We start from the raw sequence: 11,460 nt of genomic DNA, 5'->3' as shown, positions 1-11,460 counted from the left end.
CGCTGCTCGCGCTCGGCCGGCGGCTCGGAGCTGGCTGGGCGTGCGCGCTGCGCTCTGGCGAGGAGGGCGCCCCGCTCGGCTTTTATGACTCCACGGCGGACCACGTTGAGAACAACAACAGCCTGGTCCGGAGCCAGCGCCAACTTGTGCTTCTTGGAGTCCCTTCCCCGGGCCCTGGCTGCTCGGACTGAGCGTCCCCGGGGTCTCCGCGCGCGCAGCCGGACGCCCGGGACGGAGCCCGAGCCCGCGGCGCGGTGGAGAGGGGGTCTGCTCCTCAAAAGCGCTCGGCAGAGGGGATCGGAGGGGCGCACCCTAGCCTACGGGAGCGCGAGCGGAGGGGGGCACCCCGTTTGGAGGCGAAAAGGCCTGGTTCTGGGGGGACCGTCACGGCGCGGAGCTCTGCGGCCGGCAGCCAAGAGTGCGCACGGGCGCCCCAGCCCTGCCCGCGTCCCGGGGACTCCAGGCTGGCCCGCGGGCCGAGTTTTACTTTCCGCGAACTAACACAGGGCACGCCCTCGCGCGGCCGGCCGGGGCACTGAGGAGCAGCCAGGGCAGCCTTGCGGGGGCTCTCCGAGCGAGTCGGAGGGATGGAGGCGCCCTCCAGCTCCGCGTCCCGGGCCTTGGGTGTCTGGCGGGCCTGGGGCACAGCGCAGGAGGTGGTGGGGGCGTCCTCAGGTGCCTTTTTGGGACACTTTCTTGAGCCCCTCACCCCCTTGGCGCTGATACCCCAAGCGCGCTATTGTATGCTGTCCCGAGTAATCGCCCCGTTACTCGCAACGCACAGCCGCTTTGCTTTGTAAGGCGGAGACCCTCGGAGGATTCCCCGGAAAAGAGGGCCCAGGCGGGTTGTAATCCATCCCGACCACACCCCTCCCCCGGCCTTGTGGGGCGCTCAGGTGAGTGGGCCTGGAGAGGGCGGTCTGCTTCCGCCCTGCGGTCCTCTCCCCGGACCAGTCCATCTCCTCTCAGAGGCTTGTGCAAGGCTAGCCCTGCGCTCTTCGGGGTCCATTGCTGGGGGCTTAGGGAAGAAGCCAGCCCGGATTTGGGGGTGCTGAAACAACGAGACACACCCACTGGGGCAGAGAACAGGTTTCTTTGGGTGAGTGATTTTAGACCCAGAGGGTATGGGCCGCTGAGATGGAGGGGTGAGGGTTGGGCTGTAAGGGAGGCTACAGAAGTGGGGTTCCAGGAATGGGGAGAACCAGGGGTGAGCTCCCAAACAGGGCCGGAGGTCCTGTGGCCTCGACCCAGCAGGCCCCTTAGGAGTGCAGTCACCTCCCTTGACCACCACCAAGCTGTGAATAAACCCCAAGAGGGAAGGAAATTGAGGCTGGGAAAGACACCCAGTGTGTCAGCGGTTTGGAGCCTGGCTAGGGGTTGGGCCCAGACCCTGCCAGAAATGCCAGTCCTAGTCCCAGGAAGTTGAGGAGAACCTGAGGGCCTGAAGTCTCAGCTTGAGGGGTTTAAGACAATCCAAATTCCCAAGAGTGGGGGGAGAGTGCTCTGGGCCCTTCCCTGGCTCTGGGACTGGGGGGGAGGGGGTCTTGAAGCTGGAGACCTGCAGGAGTTCTGAAGGTGCCAGGGCCCAAGGCTGGTGGTGTGTGAGGATGCAGTGCGGGAGAGAGCAGCAGCAGTGTGCAGGGCCACTGAGGGGCCTCTCAGGAGCAGGAAGGCCACCGAGGAGGAACGGGGGCCTTGGTGGAGAGGGGGAAACGGTGGCTCCCCAGGAGCCCATCAGAGTACATGAACACGGGATGGGGACAGGGAGGCCCAGGAAAGCGACAGTCCAGGTAAACCAGAAGAGGGAAGACAGCCGGGTGAGCAGGGAGTGCGCAGAGGGGCTGGGGCATGGGTCTGGGAAAGGTCATAGGAGGCCGTGTGGTGCCCCTGACCAGCCCAGCCTGGGTAGAAAGGCCCCCTCAGCTACGGGAGTGAAGGTCTCTGGAAATGTGAATCTGGAGCTGGGTGCAGCAGCAGGTTGGGGGTGGGATGCAACAGTGGAGAGAAAACCAAGGGCAGGACAGCAAGGGGTCTCCATTAGAGACAGAGGCCCAGTCGCTGGGAGGGGCAGCCGCCTGCCTGCTGTCATGGAAGCTAAGGAGGAGAGAGTTTCAAGAAAGAAGGGGGAAGAGGTGGGAAGAGGTGTCACGTGCAGCTGGACCATCAGAGCAGAGGTCAGCAGGATTGGGGAGCCTGGCAGCTTCCAGCCACTGGCCATCTGTGCTGACCCTTCTCTGGAATCTGTTTCACCCCATGTTTTGCAAAATCTAAATCCCTTTCATGATTTACAAGTCAGGTGAATCCAGGTAAGAGTGTAGCTCAGATTTCCCTGGGGGAAAAACTCTGAAGGTTGGACCTGGGTGGGAATGGGGCCTGAGTCACAGTGCTGCCCACCCCCCCCACCCCCCACCCGAGTCCCAGCATCTGGTCGGTGAAGGGGTGTGGCCATATGAGGCTGAGCCTGTGTGAGGCTGAGCCTAAAGGCTCTGTCCAGGCGGCAGCTTGGCCACGTGGGAGCAGAAAGCGGAGGGGCCAGGCCCTGGGGGAAGACAGAAGACATGTCTTGTCTACCCTCCCTCTTGGGCTACTCCACCTGCCTGGGGTGGGTTGGCTTTTGCCAAGAATGGGGGGGCTGGTGGACCATTGGGCTTGGGAAGACTAATTCTAGGCTTTGGGAGCAGGGATGGGGTGATTTCATCCCACTGGCCTCATTATACAGATGAGGAAACTGAGGCTCAGGGCTGGAACTAGCCAGGACGCTAAACCGGCAGTCAGGAATATTTTCAGACTCCACCCTCCTTACCCTCTTTCTCAGGGAGCCAGTTATGGGGAAGGATTTAGAATGGCATTGGTAAATGACAAAATACAGAAGGAGTACTGGGTGTGCTCGGGGGACGTGTGGGGGCCTCGGGGCCCACAGGTGACATCCAGTCCTGGGGCTCCAGACACCATCCATGTGTCAGTGATCCCCTGGCTTGCACCCCAGCTCTGGCTGGAGCCCTGCGGGCATGTCCAAAAGCACATCTACCCCCTTGCAGAACTGGTCCTCAGACTTCACCGGTCTAGCGGATAGCACCTATGCCTGGACTTCTTTTCCCTCTACCCTCTTATTCAGCCCATCAGGTCCTGCCAAGCCTGCAGGGTCACGGCTGCTCCTGGCCTCTTCCCCACGCCGGAGCCGCGCCCTCCACGCTTCCACTCCGGCCTCCTCACACAGCAGCAGAGGGAGCGTCTAACACAGAAGTCCAGACGTGTTCAGCCCCAGCCCCGGCCACAGCTCCGGGCTCTGCCTCAGCCACGTTGGCCTTTTTGTTCACAAATACCCGGCGGGCTCCCACCTCCGCGCCTTAAATCCCGGCCTCATCTATAAATAATAAGCCTTTCAGAGCAGAGATAACCCCCAGGCCTAGACTTGCTATTTTAGACTTTGTTAAAATACGACCCCCTACCCCGAATGCCTATCAGCTCACCCTACTTTATTTTCCTATATTTTCTTGGTAGCACTTATCAACACCCAGCCCCATTTTGCCTGTTTACTCTGGTACTGGGAGCAGGGCTCAAGGGTCCTGCCACACTCCCTGCCCAGCTGACGTGCTCACTGCTCTCTGCGTCCTGGGGCCTGGGGCACCCAGGTTTCCTGAAGCAGCAGCAGGAGCTCCTGGTTTGACTGAGGCCCCGACCCACGTCCACTCCCAACACACTGCCCAGCCTTGGCGCCCAGTTTGTGGGCAGGGGCTGGATGTGTGGGTTTAAATGACCCTTCCAGCAGGGACAGTCTTGGTTCTGGACTTCTGAGCTGAGGAGTCTTTCCCTCAAGAATATAGCCTGGCTGGAAGGAGAGATGCAAGACAGAGGTTCAGCTGTCAGGGAGGAGTTGGCCTGGCCTGGGGGGAGCTGGGTCTGGCAGCCCCCTGGCCCAGAGGTACGGCAAGAAAATGCCTCCAATTCAGGGTCCTGAGGGCCTGGGAGCCTAGAGAGGGGCTGGGGGAAGGCCCAACTGGCTGGGTGCACTGCTGAAGGTTAAGCATTGAGGGCCAGAATCTGTCACTCCCCAAATGTGTTTTAAACAGATTAGGATTTTAAATGCAAACACTTTTTTAAAGTACTTTCCAGCATTTAAAGGGAAGTGAAGTCTTGAGGAGACTGGGAAACTTAGGGGAAGGTTGCCTTTAAGATGCAAATGTGTATTGTGACGCCCTGAATGGGGACTCTGTTAGGGACCCTGCCCTCCCTGCCTGGAGCCCCAAGGGCCTGTGAGTCTAACCCAAGAAAGGGTCTGGAGTGGAGGTCCCTGAGGCCACCAGATGAGGGGAGTGAGATAAAACAGTACCGCAGGCCCCAGCGGGACAGCCCCTGTAGCCCAGTGGGGATACCAGCTCCCCAGCGGGGACCACAAGCTCCCTGCCCCCCACTGTACCCCTTGCTTGTGGTGTGTTCAATATGCACTTTCCCCAGTATCCTAGAACCAGGCCTGCTTAGACCTTCGCGGAGCACCCGCGCCCTTTACTGAGTCACTGGGGAAGGGTCAACCCCTCGTCTAGAGCAGCCACAGCCAACAGGCACAGGTCTGCACTGGGCCCCAAGGGAGGCCCACGCTCCCCACCCCTCACACTGTTCAGTAACAATCTCCAATCAAGAGAGAGCCTGAAAAGCTGACAGAGTTGCAGACATTCGAGATTTGAACCCACCCACCGCCTTGAATTCCTACTGTTTTTCATCTCCAGCAGGGCTGAAGCACCTCCCTCTGTCAGTTCTCCAAGGGCGGTGGAGGTTGCTGGCCTTCCCCACTGCAGCAGGGAGAAAGGGAAGCATGAGTATAATGCAGAACCGATTTAGAACGGGCAGGCTTGGGGGTTCTGGGGTGCCCCTCACCCTGCCCCCGTTAACAGGGGCACTGGGTGGAGCTAGGCTGAGGCCTGCTGTAAGTCACACAGCACCCTCAGTCCTTCTCCTCTCCCCCATTCTTTCTTTAAAAACTAGTTTGTTTTAAAAACTTTTCATGGTATAAAACCCAAACTGTGCGGGAGGATGTGAAGTGAAAACACCCCCTCCACACTGGTCCCAGGGCCTGGCTGCAGCCCCTGCTCACACTGGGCATCTTCTGGGACCTTATCTAAAGGCATCATGTGTTTCTTCCAGCAGAATAGCTCACAGTTCTGCAGGGGCGCTGGGGGGTGGGGGGATCTTCTCTCCGAATTGCTAAGCCAGTATGTCCGGATGTCACCTGTGGGAACTGCACGCTGCAGTGTCCAACTGCCATAACCAGTCCTCTCAAGGAGTGTGCAGTGTTAACTTGCACGGTGCATTCATTCACTTTGTTCACTCGCAGGACAAGATTTCTAGGGCCGCACTTATACACACACTTGTTCAATCCTGATGGCTTGTGACCGGGGACTCCTACCCCAATTCTTTGTGCCTGTGCCCCCACTGGGGCTGGCTGCCATGCCCCTCTGCCACCCTGGCGTGAGCCCCACCTGGACCTTAAAATTGTTTTTTCCTCTCATGTTCTTCCACTTCCCCCACTTTGGTGTGAATGTGTCCTCCTGGGCTCCCCGCTTCCAGGCCTGGCCATCACTTTCCCATACCCCCAGTGACTTGGGCTCTCCGGGCCATGGCCACCAGCCTTTCTCAGATCTAGAAAAGTGGTGACTTGCCCAACCCTTCAGTCTGGCTTCTGTCATCTTCCATTCCTTGTTTCCTTCAGGAGTCTTGGCCTCTTGCCTGCCTGGGAGACTGTCCTTGCCCTTCCCTAGAAACTTCCCTGCCCTGAGCCTCCTGGGGTTCCCACTGGGGTCTTTTTGTGCATTTTTCAATTTCGTAATGATCTCCTTGGGCAGCCTAATGGGGGTGTCTGCTGGCCCGCAGCCTGAATAGGTTTAGGCCACTGTTCTGTCTCCAGAGGAGGAATGGGCTGGGGGCGGAAATGAGCAGCAGAAACCAGAAAATGACTTTTCCAGGCCCTGCCTTTGTGAACTGCCTGGAAAGGAGCTGGCAGAAAAGCTCTGCCCAGGTTCCTTCTGGGGTGGGAACCCTGGCGAGAGACACTGGAGAAACTTTTAGGGAGTTATGACTTCTGAGGCGAGAGTCTCAACCCCCAACGTAGATGCCAGTTTACAGGATTAGAGAGTGTGTGCTCGCTGGCATGAGTCAGGCCCCACAGCTGGTCCCTGTCCTTCTTGGGGAAGTGCTGACCCTGTGGGAGTTCCCTTCAGGGCCTTGGTCCACACTGGGCAAGACTAGAACTTTCTCCCGGCCATAGGCCTGCAGTAGAGTTTGACATCTCTTCTCCAGAAGCCCTGTGGTTTGAGGCCCAAAGATCAAGAGACTATTCAGGAGGGGTTCTGGGCCATTAGGACAAAACCTGACAGCGGAACCACCTTGTGGGCAGTCCTGCCCATGGCTGGACCCTACCTGGCTGAGGTACAAGTGAGGCCCATCTGGCTTTCTTTCCCTTTGCTTACCAATAGCCTGGCTGTGGGGAAATTCTTGGTAGGGAAGGACTAAACACCCCAAAGGGTAAGGGGGTTGACAGCTGGGTGCCAGGCAGCGTGGGCCACCATCAGCAATTCAGCACTCCCATGGAGGACAGGGGTACTTCCACCTTCACTGACCACACGTGCAGGTAATAACCTCAACATTGGGCCAGGGAAAGATGGCAAAACATTGGCTGTTTGCCCCATTCCGAGTAGCTCCCTGCCACCTTAGTCACTCTAAATAATACTTTATAACACTTATTTTCTGAAATGATCATGTCTTGTGCCTGTTATCCCACTAGAGCAAGGCAACAGGGACCTGTCCAGTTTGCTGCTGCTCAGGACCTGGCACACTGTAGGCCCTCAATAAATATTTGTTGAATGAATGAGATGGGGTTCAAACCTAGACTGGCCTGGCTTCCCACTGCAGCTAATGGGACCCTCGGGGGGAGCAGGCAGGGCTCACAGGGACTGTGACACCTTTAAAAAGCCCAGTGGGAAGCCTACTGTGACCTTTGCAAGGCTTTCAGAATTTTCTTTCAACTGCTAACTTGCTTGTCCAATCTAGGGGGCTTGAAATTCTCTACTGATCAAGAGCACGTTCACAGCTGCCCAGAGACTTTCTTCCTGAAGTAAGAAGCAGAACCTCAACCCAGACTCCGCTCCCTGTCATTATCCAAGGCTGGGGCTGCACAGTCTGGGCAGTGGCTGAAAGCCTGGCCACTACAGATGACTGTGTCCCCAGACCCAGCCACCTCCTCCTCCTACCTGGCCTGCTGCAACCTTCCAATAGCTGAATGCGTGGATGCGGTACTTTTCCCACTGGGTGACCCAGAACTTGTGACTTCTTGCTCAAAACCCCTCAGGCTTCCCCACCCCTATCCCCAACCCTGGCCCTGAAGCATGGGGCCCTGCTGACCTCTTCGACTTTATCTCCCCACACCCTACCCTCCTTGTAGCCTCCTGTCAGGCACCCACCCTGCGTGGATACACTGGGTGCTGGTACCACCCGCCTGAACCCCCTCCCCACCCCTCAGCTCTTAATCCCCACTAGGCTCCTTGAATCCTGTCATCCTGATTCCTTTTCTCCTAAGTTTCTCTAAGTATCTTTTACTTGTGTGTCCCCTATCTCCAAGACCTTGTCTGTCTTGTATAGCAAGCACTGAGTGAAGAGAATGTAGACTGGAATCAAACTCTTGGCCCTTTCAGCCAGGCTCATGTGCCTTTGTAAAAGGAAACAGCAGTCTAGCCAACTGAACCCCTAATCGAGAGCCTGACCTAAGTGGTTCTCAAAAACGCATTCCTTTCTTCCCCTCTAATAACTTGACAGAGGTGGCCCTCGAGACACAAAAGGGTGGGGTGCGTGCAAGGTCCTCTTGGCTGCCTCACCCCCAGGGCTACATGAAGCAGCTGAGGTCCAGAGAAGAGGCAGGGCGGCCAGTGTGTCTAGATTACACTCCCAAGTCTAATTCCCAGAGGGGCGCGCTTTCCCGCTAGACCTCATCTGTCCACAAGGGGGCTCTAGGGCCAGGAAGGGGCTCGAAGGCTGCCGGCACCCCGAGCGGAGCCCAGCCGCGGGCAAAGAGTTCTATCCCAACTAGAGAGAGCAAGCACTGTCTTGACATCTAACTGCATTCTGGACCTTCCCATTTTGCGCCTGCAGCCCCCAGAAAATTGAAAACGCCTCAGAAGGGGGTCTCCCTGTTGCTAGATCTTCACAGTCCAGTGTTTTCACAGAAACTCCATGGGGGTCCTGGCGCCCCTCCTGAAACATTCCGTGGTTTCCCATCACACTTAGAATAAAATCCCAAAGTCTCCCCATGGCCCAGAGCCCCACAGATGTGGGTCTTGCCAGTCTCGGTCTCTTTTCCGCTGTCGACTTTGCCTTCCCCCACCCCCTTCTTCGGAAACTTTCACGGGTCCAGTGCGTTCATGCCAAGTTACCACCTCCGGGGAGCCTTCCCTAAACACCCCATCTGAAGTAGGGCCTCCATATAATTTCTCACTTCTCCATGTTTTTCTTCATAGCACTTATCACCACCTGGAGATTTTGCCTTTTCTAGTCTGCCCCACCCCAGGAGGTCAGCTTGTCTGACCTAGGTATCCCCAAATCCTCTGTAACTGGTACACAGTAGATGCTCAATAAACGTTTGAATAAATGAAATGCAAAGGGCCCTCCCTCTGGGAGAACAGCTTTGGCGTGGAGGCTGGGGGTGAGGAGAGCGCAGCCCTGCTTAGACACCACCTTTCCCGGCCCTCCCGCCTCTGATCGTGGCCTTTCCGAGCCATTCACCTTACTGAGGGCGCAGCCTTCACAGACAGAGGTGGCGACTGTGGAGCGGGTCTCTCCACGCTCCAGTGAGCGCTCCCGGCTCAGGGCCCACCCTCTGCCCGCTGTCCGCTGCCCACTGCCCACTGCCCCAGGCTGTGGTCTTAGTTTTGTGTCTGGAGAGCAGGGATGGTTATCCGGAAAGGAGGATTCAGCCCCGGGGTATAAAGGACCCAGGAGGACGTTGCGAAGTTGGGGTAAGTAAAGTCCCAGGCGGTTTTGGGGGGCCTGCAGGAGAGGGAGATTTCCGATTCCTCTATTTTAGGGAGAAGCAGAAGTCGGTTCCCAGCTGTTGCCATTTTTAGCTAAGTCCATCGCCTCTCGAGAACCAGAGGACAGTCCCTGCCTCTGGCGCCCGCAGTGCAAAGGTCCCCTCGCCCCTCGAGCCCTGGCGCTGGAGCACAGCCATCCGCCCCCGGCCCCCGCTGCCAGTCTTCCCCTTCCCCTACAGCCCCCACCCCGCCGCTCCCCAAGGGTAAGATCCCGCCGGGGCCAGCGCAACGAGCGGGGAGCGGCGGCTGTGAGACGTCCACCCAGCCGCTGGAGCAGCGCGGCCGTTAGGCGTTGGGCGCGCCCCGCCCCTCACGTCACACCACCAAGGCCTGGCCCCGCCCCGAATCTCCATGGAGACCCGCAGGCACCACCCCTCCCCACCCCACTTGCACCCAGCGCGGTGCTGAGCGTCCTGCGACTCCGGCCTCTTCTGGGCTCGGCGGGCATGAAACCACCGGAGACACTTGCAGGTACACTCCTGGGCTCCCTTGTATAAAAAGTAACCAGGGGTTGAGGCTCTGCACTATGAAGCTATCTCAGCCACTGCAGCGCGAGTTCGATCCCCGGCCACGGAGCTGAAACATGTCAGCCCTCTCCTGACCCACCCGCTGCGCCCCTCAGTAATGTATTTCAGTCAATCCGCCTGTTGTCTGCTCCCTACTCTGTCTCTGGTGAATCTTCTCATCTTCAGACCTTTGTCCCATACCCCAGTTCTGAATGCATAAATTAAAAAAATCTTTAAAAAAAAAAAAAAAGGCAAGAGAAGTGAGGTAGGGGTGGAAGTGAATCTTTGACTTAACAAGATGGTTTGTAGGATCCATGGGGCAGGTGGGGGGAAGGAATTGACTCCAAGTCTAGAGTGTTGAGCCCCAGGTATCGTGACTAGTATGCCACAACCCCTGCCTGAGCTGTGCGCTAGGTCTTTCCTGCAATGGGCTCGCCCCTTGAGGCATTGTTAAATGCCAGGGGTGGGGTTCAAGTACAGATACCTCAAGTAACTTGCTCCCACAGGACTGCTCTGAAGGAGGCTCTGAGGTTTATAGAAAGAGCCACTGCAGGATGCCTTCACTCCAAGGACAGAAACCCCAGGGAAGGCGTTTCTGCTTTGAGCACTGCTTCCCTGCCCCACCCCATCCTTCCAAACCCAAGCCAGGAGGTTACAGAAGTCCACAAAATTGACCTGTCTTTGATTGCTTGGGAGACCGTAAGAACATTCTAGCATGTCCTGTGTACTCTCAAGCTTGGCAACATCTGAGCCTGCCAGACACCAAATGCTGGTCTCACAAGACTGCAGACTTCAGGCTGTACAGAGCCTCCACAGAGAAATCCAAAGGATGGATAGATCCCTTTATTTAAACATGATCAGTATAATTGCAGGGGGAGATATGGAACTGCTTTCCAGGGTGACATTTTAGTGAGTACTGCTGACTACTGTTCCTGATGCCACCTTAAAGGCCTGTGCAGTGGTGTCTGCCGCCCCTGCCCTCTCCAGATCCACACCACTGGCCCTGTGGCTACACAGGACTGAGAATTCTCTCCACACTTAACCTGATCATAAACCACCAGGGCTGCCCGTGGTCTGCCTTGTTCTGTGTCTATTACCATACCTGTCTGGAGTGCTTTTTCATTCTAGTGTCAGGAAATCAAAGACAAAAGCACTTGTTTTTTATGTCCTAGTGTCTAAACTCGCAGACCTTGCAGTATAAATAGATGGTTTGAGACGGACCAGTGACTTGGGGGGCAAGGCAGCCCCGCAGGCTGACTGAGTTCAGAATATGGGGTGTCTTTTGGGGGAGGGATCAATCAGTTAGCTATAGGTTTATCAGTGAGTATGTACTAAGCGCCTTACCTTTACTGAGGAGGAGATAACGCCTTCTCATCTGTCACGTAAAGTGCCCCTCTTCTCCACTTCTTGGCCCCCTGGTCCCTAAACACAGGATAAATGTAACTGGTCTGTTCCATTCTAGTTTACCACCATGTAAACTGTCCATATGTATGTTATTAAATTGACTTTTTCCTTTTCTAACTTCTCTGATGTTTTGATTACTTCTCCAGCCCCAGGGGATCCAGGATGATTTTGTTTGTACCTGCTTTGACATCCACTATACACTAATTATTTGTTAATTAAGGGGGGAAAAAAACTCTCCAAGAATGTAAACAAAGCCCCCCTGCCTCCCAGCAACCTTAGCAGGTACGGAAGGAGTGCACTGTGGGGCAGGGGTGTGGAGTTTCCCAGCAGAGCCAGAGGCAGCGGGGGTTTCTTTGAGGTGGAGCCCTATTTTCAGATTCACCAACTTTAGGCAGTAATCGCTGCCTTTGACCATTTCTTTAGCCAAGTGGTTTCTTTTGTGTGCATGTGTTCCCTTCCACAGAAGCTGCTGCATT

The sequence above is a fragment of the Condylura cristata genome, unplaced genomic scaffold (genome assembly GCF_000260355.1).
Source record: "Condylura cristata isolate star-nosed mole 26May11 unplaced genomic scaffold, ConCri1.0 scaffold00033, whole genome shotgun sequence".
NCBI classification, from domain to species: Eukaryota; Metazoa; Chordata; class Mammalia; order Eulipotyphla; family Talpidae; genus Condylura; species Condylura cristata.
This window is presented reverse-complemented; position numbering follows the sequence as displayed.